At 43.0% G+C, this 9,353-nt stretch overlaps 1 pseudogene; it reads left to right on the top strand.

Moving 5' to 3' along the window:
• The first annotated feature begins 7,057 nt into the window (after positions 1-7,057).
• Positions 7,058-8,891, top strand: LOC148012149 (protein MIZU-KUSSEI 1 pseudogene; annotated as a pseudogene).
• Positions 8,892-9,353: the final 462 nt, after the last annotated feature.

Raw genomic sequence — 9,353 nt, 5'->3', positions numbered from 1 at the left:
AAAAGCGGCCATCAAGTCCTCCAATACTTATTGACTCAGTCCACTTTGACTCCTAAGCAACGGCGATGGGTGGCAACCTTACAAAACTATGACTTTGACATTTCGTACACTTAGGGCAAGGATAATATTGTGGTTGATTCACTTTCTCGAATGTGGGCATGCAGGGTACCCTCTATCTCAGAATTGCTCAGTGATTGGGATGAAGAGCTTTAAGAGGCTTACTTGTTAGATGATCACTTCAGCCACATATTCTAGAAATTACGGCATGGGTTCATGGCTAAAAACTCCCAATATTAGATCAAGCATGACCTTATTTGGTCCCATGGCAAGATTGTCATCCCATACACTTCCCCCTTCATGCAGAAGATCATGGAAGAGATGCACTTTTGCCTCAATTTTGGTCACTTGGGTGTTTTTAAAACATATGATAGGATTGCCAAGAGCTTTCATTGGAAAGGCTTATGGAGGTATGTCAAGGACTTTGTGACCAAATGTGTTCCATGCCAATAGAACAAGGACAGTACACTCAGGCCCGCTGGTTTCTTGCAGCCTCTCCCTATCCCTGAAGGGAAATGGACTCACATCACAATGGACTTTATCACTGGCCTCCCACGACCAAGAAAGGGTGGAAAAGTATCTATGTGGTAGTTGATCACCTCACCAAAGCTGCCCACTTTATCCCCACTAAGACCCAATATACTACCTCTTAGGTGGCCACTCAATTTATGGAAAATGTCTTCAAGTTGCATGGCTGACCACAAGTCATAGTACACGATCGAAATGCATATCAGGATGCAAAGTTTATAAGCAACTTCTGGCAGATAGTTTTCACTTCCATGGGGACCAAGTTTGCTCCATCCACCGCATACCACCCTCAGACTCATGGCCAAACTAAAAGAGTGAACAAATGGCTTGAGACATATTTGAGGCACTTTTGCCATGATGTATAACATAGTTGGGATACGCGGCTCCACTTGGCTGAGTTTGCATATAATAACTCCACACACTCGAGCATTGGAGTTTCCCCTTTTGAGGCCTTATATGGGTATAAGGTTTCCCTCCCCACTGTCTTATTTAATGATAAGATCAACCCTCAGATTCAGGTAGGCTGAGTTGGATCTCATGCAAGCCTTACTTCAGCAATGTGAAGTGAACATTCAAAAGGCCCAAACACACATGAAACTCTATGATGATGAGAAAAGAAGGAATTTGGAATTCCAGGAAGGGGAATTGGTCCTTTTGAAAGTGCCTAAGTCCCGCTACTTGACTCTCAAAGAGAGCAGCAGTAACAAGCTAGCCCACCACTTCTATGGCCCATATTGGATTCCGAAGAGAGTTGGTGACTTGGCCTACTGCTTAGAACTTCTCCCTACCACCAAAATCCAGAATGTGTTTCATGTCAGCCAGCTGAAACCCTTCATGGGCTCCTCAATGGACTATGTGGAAGAACTTCCCCCCATAGATGAAGAAGGCATCACTCAATATATCCCTAAGCAATCATTAGGCAGTGAGATAAGCACTTACGGTCTCAATCTATTAAAGAATACCTCATCAAATGGCAAGGCCTACCCTTGGAAGAAGCCTCTTGGTACCCGGAAACCATTGTCAATGAATTCCCCTACCTCCAAGAGGCCCCATGGCTTGAAGACTAATCGATCATGCTCCAATTGACCACCCTCTGCTTGCAGACTGCACATTGTTTTACAACATTTCTGTACTTATCCAAATCTCAGGCATGTGCATCCTACATAGGCTGAAAGTACTCATCATAAGATTCGTTTCAACATGTGGTACATCCCATTTGGAGCAGCCTATCAGAAGTTATGACCTGTTTACTTCAGCAAGCCGGTCATGGACAACATGCTGTCCCTAGTCTTTACCCACCCAATTTTCATTGTAAAAGGGCTCAAAGTAGTACTCTGCAACCCTCCCTTAGCCCACCCATCACTCCCCTCTACTTCTCCTTGTTTTTGAGGGCAAAAACCTTTAGGGTGGGGATGGATTGTAACAAGCAAGATACACACTGACTAGGGGTTAGACACCCAGTCACACTGACTAGGGTATATAAGGTGTAAGAGTCCTAGATTAGGGAAATTAGTTATTATCAAGAACATACTCTTCACCTTCATCTCCAACTATGCCTTAAGTGGTTTCAAAGGTCCCCTTTGGTGCACCTCTTAGGTAGCATTGGAATTTTTGGGTTAGAATAGCTAATTTCCAATTTGAAATTGTAATCACATCCTTCATTGGATGAGAGCATTTCGCTCGACAATTTAAGCTTGGATTTGACTCCAACTTCATGTAGGGCACATAGTTCTCGGTTGAGACCTACTTGTTTGGAGTCTAACACCTCAAGGTACTTAGAGTAAGTTTGGTCATAGTCCATTTTGACTATTCCATCAATGAATAATGTAGGCGTATATTTAGTCTTAGAGTCATCTATTGTATGCCCATCAGTTTCATAGTCGATTGTCTCAAGTTCATTCCTTAAGGCTTCTCCTTGGATTCACAATCAATGTAAGTACTCTCTATGCTTGCTTTATTGGAAGATTTTTTTTCCAATGGTGCCTTGTGGTCTATAGTGTTGCTCTCATCTAAAAGGAACCGATTTTACAGAAGATTCATTGTTAGAGATACAAAGGTTGATTATGCCCTTTGGTTGTTAGGGACTTTGTACAGGTCTCTATTTGTTGGATACTTATGAGAAGAGATCTCATCATGCTTTGACAGTTACTACACTTATTCCCACTGTGTAGAATGTGCATCTTTGGCATGCTTGCTACGGTCCCCCCCACACCATAAGTAGCTTGTCTAGCAACCGTTCTAGTGTGTTGAGGTAGAGGAACATCAATTTTACTCTCTTGAAAAGTTTGTAATAGCCATCTTTGGACTTTTTTTGATACATTTATAGTAGCACTTTCTTGTTGAACTACTTGGTCCATAGTTAGAGGAAAAACCCCAGGGGGTCAACTAGGGTTTACCGTATGTGGTACCACGTGAGTGTAAGGGAGGGGGGTTATTTAAGGGAATGAAGGTACATTTTATAAGGTAAGGTCCCATAAATAGGGGGTAGATAAGGGGTATTTTCATATAATTCTTGCACGCAGGTGATGTCTCCTTAATACTACTAGTGAATCCCTCGTGGGAAAAACACGATCAATCAAGGGCCACTAGGGCAAGTGGAGCAATGACAACTTGCTATAATATGTTTGTTTTTGCATTTAAACAATCATGAATCCCAATGTAAGTGAAAAAAGACCCTCAAAGACAACACCATTCTCATAGGTGGTTGACATTTCAAACCGATCATGAGAATAGGCATTGTTTTCAATAAGAATGATATCTTTGGTGACAAAAATCTTTCTAGTACGAGGATCATGCAAATGATAGCCTTTGCTTTGTGAACTGTATTTTAAAAAAAAAAACATTTAAGTACCTTGTCATCTACTCCCACAAAGCTCTTTTGGCACATGAGCATATGCTATACATCCAAACACATGAAAGTAATCAACCTTTGGTTTCCTATCATACAATGCCTCAAAAGGAGTGTTAATCTAGAAGTAGATGCTCTTCTTGATGAGCCTACATTTATGAACTCACTTTTGGATGAGGATGAGTCTACTTTGATTGATGATGCACAGTAATATGTACATTGGTTTGCAAGCCATGAAAGAGGTGTTGGACTCCATTGCTACTAGTAGTATTTGGGATCTTGTTGAGTTGCCACTTGGCAAGAAGGCCATTCGCACCAAATGGGTTGTAAAACTCAAATGCAAGGTTGATTGTTCTATTGACAAGTACAAGGCATGCTTAGTTTTGTCAAAGGATATGCTCAGAAAAAGGGCATAGATTCTGAGGAGACTCTTACTCCTACATCCTGCATGAGTACCGTGAGATGCGTTAGTGCTACGGCTACCCATTATGGATGGAAAGTGCATCAATTGAACATTAAGACCGCATTTCTTAATGATGATCTGCATGAGATTGTTTATGTATCACAACCTCCAAGGTTTGTGGTTAAAGGCAAAGATAATTTGGTTTGCAAGTTAAGCAAGGCTTTGAATGGCATGAAATAAGCTCCTCGTGCATGGCATTCAAATATAGATGCTTATTTGAACAATAAAGGATTCAAGTATAGTCCAACTGCTCTCCTACCCTATACATTAAGGATGAAGGGGGCGGGGGGGTTATTGGTCATCATTGTTTATGTAGATGATATGTTGCTCATCGATCCTAAAGAGGATAAAATTGCAAATTTTAAGGCTAAATTGAAGAATGCATTTGCTAGGTAGATATGGGCCTCTTACATTACTATTTGGGGATTTACTTCACCAAAATCAACATGGTATCATCATGTCATAGTTACAATATGTGGAAAAGCTTCTACATATGTTTAACACATAGGATTGTAAACATGTGGGTACTCCTATATGGAGCTAGTGCTGAAGCTTTCTATGCATGATGGCAGCACGAGATGATTGATGTTGCAATTTATAGCCAGGTTGTTTGATGCCTTATCTATCTTTACAATGCAGTCCCTAACATACAATTTGTAGTATCATAGATGAGCAAGTTTATGCACAACCCACATATAGTTCATTGGCAAGATTTTAAGTGGATCTTCCATCACTTGAGGATTCTTTAACACATGCCTTGATATTTCCCAAGGAGGAGACTTGCAGCTACAAGCTTATAGAGATTGAGATTGGCTTGAGACTCAAATACTTAATAGTCTATTAGTGGATATGTTTCTTTTGGGCCATTCATGTATTTCATCGTTTAGCAACAAACAACCTATTGTGACTACCTTGTCTTGTAAGGTTGAGTATAATGGCCTATAACTCCTTCAAAATGTGTGAACACTATAACTCCTTCACACATGTTCTTCTCTAATGATTGATCTATGGTCCTTCTCAAATTCTTATTTGTTGCTTTGGCTTGCTATTGTTGGTGTTGCAGCTACTTAAGAACCTCTATGGGAGAGGGAGAGATGAGTGTGGTGAAGATAACTATTCATTTGTAGGAGGTTAGGTAGCTCATAGGAAATTGGATCTTGCCCTCGTTTTGAATACAAGGATACTGTGTGTGGCTCTAAATGGCACCAAGCTAGACATATACAATCCATGATCACAATTCATCTCCATGTGTGATACTAATGGCTTTCTCATGGAGAGATTAAACTATGGATGTTCAATGGCTAAAGCTTTGCATGAGAGAGAGAGAGAGAGAGAGAGAGAGAGAGAGAGAGAGAGAGAGAGAGAGAGAGAGAGAGAGAGAGAGAGAGAGAGAGAGAGAGAGAGAGAGAGAGAGAGAGAGAGAGAGAGAGAGAGTGTGTGTGTGTGTGTGTGTGTGTGGGGGGGGGGGGGGGGGGGGGTGCATGTGTGCACTCACATTCAACCTAAAAGCCATGCACATGGGATGCAAGTTAAGTTGACCTCATAACCAAAACACCAAACTTGTAGTTCATTTTCCGCACATGTCTTTCAAGTAGACAAAATTCAATTATTCAAAATACAATCTCAAAAATTGTATGTGTTTTAGATGAGAGGAATTGGCATCACTTACTATTCCCCTTACTCGTCTACTTAAATCTTACTAGTCTTCTACCCCTCATTGATAGAAGCATACTCATTACACAAAAGTTGAGTATATTCTTCTCACAAGTCCAATACATTGTCCCTTGTGTGTGAGGTATGAAAGGCAATGTTAATTGAGGGTGAGGTGATCTAAGTTGATATTAAAGAAAATGTAGATTTTGGAGAGAGAGAGAGAGAGAGAGAGAGAGAGAGAGAGAGAGAGAGAGAGAGAGAGAGAGATTCATGTATCTATTATTGCATGAGAACTTCCTTTTAATATCAATTGAAAATATCCTTTTTTTTAATATGACCAATTTGAAGGTTAGGAATCATCTAGTGATTGGCATGTAGGTTGGGTGTTAGGTGTGGTGGATCCTTGCATTATAATATGAATATAGAAGCATGCATTAATAGTTTCCACTCTCATTTCAAGGCCATGAAATATTAGAACTTAAAAATAACACTAAAATGCCCTTTTATGTGAGCATAAGGCTAGAGCCTAGAGGGCTAGGCAAGTTCCTTGACAAGATTGACCTTTCCACTTTTGGTTCAAAGTTCTCATGAGGAGAGGAGAGGTAGACTCTAGAGCAAAAGAGAGCTTTTGACACTTGGAGGGTGGAGCCCATAAGAAGAGACTTGTTATGGGAAATATCAACATGAGCCTTTTGTCATGATGATGAAGTGACTTTCTTTTTGCTCTCATCATTGTGATGGGGGGTTGGTTGTACTTAAGAAAAAGAAGAGGCCACGTTAAGAAAGAAAGACGTTGGAAGCTTATATTGTATGATGTAGATTCTGTGGCTCCTATGTATGCTGGCAAGGGAGCTCATGAGGTGACACTTGCCCCCCCCTCCCAAATGAAGAAAATGAAGGAGGTCATATGGAACATGCTTATAGAAAATTGTCCTTTAGAGCTTGGTCATAGCAACGGGTAGGCGGGGGGGGAGTGGGATGAACTTCACCCTTTCGTTGCACTAGGGAGGTGTAGGGTGGGGGGGGTGAACTTCACAAGTTCACCCCATACTCACCTTGCTAGCACATTCAAGAAAGTGGGCTCCCCAAACAGCGCTAGTAGTGTGAAGCTCTACAATTGGTGATTTTATTGCGTGTCGACTTGCTTTTTACTCATCATACTCAATGGACCCAATTGCGTAGCTTTCTTTTTCAATTTTCACCTGTCGATGATACTCATTGGCGCCATTATTATCGACTATCTTTTCTTTCATGCCCTATTGCGAATGATCGTGCGACCTTGAGTTCGAGTGGGTCGCCCCACTCACCCTAGGTTTGGGGTGACCCAACCCTTAGTGTGTTTTTCTAGGCTGGATTTGTAAAAAGCTGGTTAAAATGCAAGTTTGTCTTATTTTTAGAAAAAGAGGTCCTATGGACCAGCCCCAGGAGATTACCTCCAACACACACACACATACATATACACACTCACTCACTCACTCACACACTCTCTCGAGTCTCCATCCCAGGAAATTGCCTCACACACACTCTCATTCATCTCTCTCTCTCTCTCTCTCTCTCTCTCTCTCAAAAGTTTAAGAGGGAGGTTCTAAATACTCTGCATATGCCATCACACGCGCGCACTCACACTCTGTCTCTCTCTCTCTTTAGGAAAAGAGTTGCTATGATCCAGCCTCTAATCTCTGCAGCCTGACAAGGCGCCATCTCTCTCTCTCTCTCTTTCTACATGAAAGAGCTTGGAAGAAGAGAGCTCCTATGATTCTGCCTCCGACGTATGCTCACTGACAAGGCGCCACTTGCCCCCCCCCCTCTCCCTCTCGCTGTGTAACAGAGTCTCTTCACTCTGTCGCAGACCATCTTCCCTGGACGAAGGCTATGACTCTTATCAGCAGCAACAGCAGGCGCAGGGATGATGCACTGGCTCTTGTGACAGCAGCTAGTGGTGACTATCTGGATTTCTCGCCAGAGAGGCTAGCCCTCGTAGAGACTAATTCCACCCTAAAGCAATCTACCCGCTCCTCCATCACCTCCAAATTCTGCACCCTCGTCCGCTCTCTCATCACCCACCTCCCTTCCTGCACCAAATGGCTAGGGTTTCTCCACCCCGCCCCTACCCCCTCCCCCTCCCCTCCTCCCCTGCCCCCACCCCTCAAGCTGGGCCACAGAGTTACAGGCACCCTCTTCGGCCACCGCCGCGGCCACGTCCGCTTCGCCGTCCAGGAGCATCCCCGCGCCCGCCCTGTCCTCCTCCTCGAGCTCGCCACGCCAACCAGCGCCCTGGTCAGGGAGATGGCCTCTGGCCTTGTCAGGATAGCCCTTGAGTGTGAGAGGAGCCATGGCAGGGGCAAGCTCCTGCTGGAGCAGGTCTGGACCATGTACTGCAATGGCAGGAAGGCAGGGTATGCCTTCAGGAGGGTGTGCTCTGAGGAGGACTGGCAGGTGCTGGAGCTGGTGCAGGCTGTGTCCATGGGAGTGGGCGTGCTGCCACCATCATGCATGAGCCATCAAGATAGCAATGATAACAAGGGTCAGAGTCATTGCAATGATAACAGGCAGCTTCATGGTAGCAATAAGAAGATTCAGAATCGTAGTGATATAGATAATAAGGAGCTTCATGGAGGCCATCATGTGGAGAATGAATTCATGTACATGAGGGCCAAGTTTGAGAGGGTGGTGGGCTCCAAGGACTCTGAGGCCTTCTATATGATAAATCCTGATAGGGGTGGAGGCCCTGAATTGAGCATCTTCTTACTGAGAATATGAATGGGCTTGACCCTCTCTCTCTCTCTCTCTCTCTCTCTCTCTCTCATTTGTGAACCCAAATTCTGTTTGATTCCAAGAGGTGATAGCAACCAGTGTTTATAGAGCTAAATGGTTGCCACACCTCCAGATTACCCAGAGGTTTCTTAATAACACTTTATGACTTGATCATCCCGGCTTCTTTGTTGTTCATTAGTCTAGGTCTTTATGTTTTGGGATCTCACCCACCCTCTCGAAAGAAAGCTGTGTTGTTGATGGGATAACACTGTTGGATTGATGGGATAAGAGTGTGTGTTTACAAGTTTAATGGTGCAGTATACACAAAGTAGATATATGGCGGCCTGGCTGTTTGAAGGATGAATTGGCTATGCTACTTAGTCATCAACTCTTGTAATGATCTGTGGAGTTCCCAATGAGTAGTGGAGTTTTAATGCTGTAACTGGTCCCTTGATGGTTGTGCTTCATCCTGTGAAGTCTTTGAGTTATTGCAAATGTGGTTACATTAGTTGCAACGCGCCTGAGCTACTTATGTGACTTCTATGTCAGACTTGTTGTTGGAATCAATTAGTCTTTCCATGACTCATTTATGTTTATTGGGTAGAATCAAGGATGTGGAGATGCACATGTGCACATGCTTGTGCACATGGGTGTGTATCTGCATGCATAGGCACACGCTCGCTCGCGCACACACACACACACATGAATTTTTACAGGTAAGAATAGTCCCAAGATGCCTACAAGGTATATTCCACACATCCAAGACTTGAACCCCAATGTATTCCAACTTAGAAGCTTTTCCAACTTGCAAATTTCTTTAGTGCAAGCTTGTTAAGAATAGTGAGTTTTCCATGAGTACTAGAATCAATTTCAAATGCTTAAACTCGCTCTTTCCATGGTCTCTAAATCAAAGCATATTTCTATAGTAGATAAGACATGCAAACTTGTTGTGAGTTGATTGTGTGACTATAGTCCTACCAAGTGGTTTTAGGACAAGTAGCCGTCCTCTGTGTGTGTTTTTGTGTTTGTGTGTTGCATCACAACTAGGTC

The sequence above is a fragment of the Lygodium microphyllum genome, chromosome 27, assembly GCF_053477565.2.
Source record: "Lygodium microphyllum isolate KBCC chromosome 27, Lygodium_microphyllum_v1.1.10, whole genome shotgun sequence".
Taxonomy (NCBI): Eukaryota; Viridiplantae; Streptophyta; class Polypodiopsida; order Schizaeales; family Lygodiaceae; genus Lygodium; species Lygodium microphyllum.
Note: the sequence above shows the minus strand (reverse complement) of the source record. Positions and strands in the feature narration are given on the sequence as shown.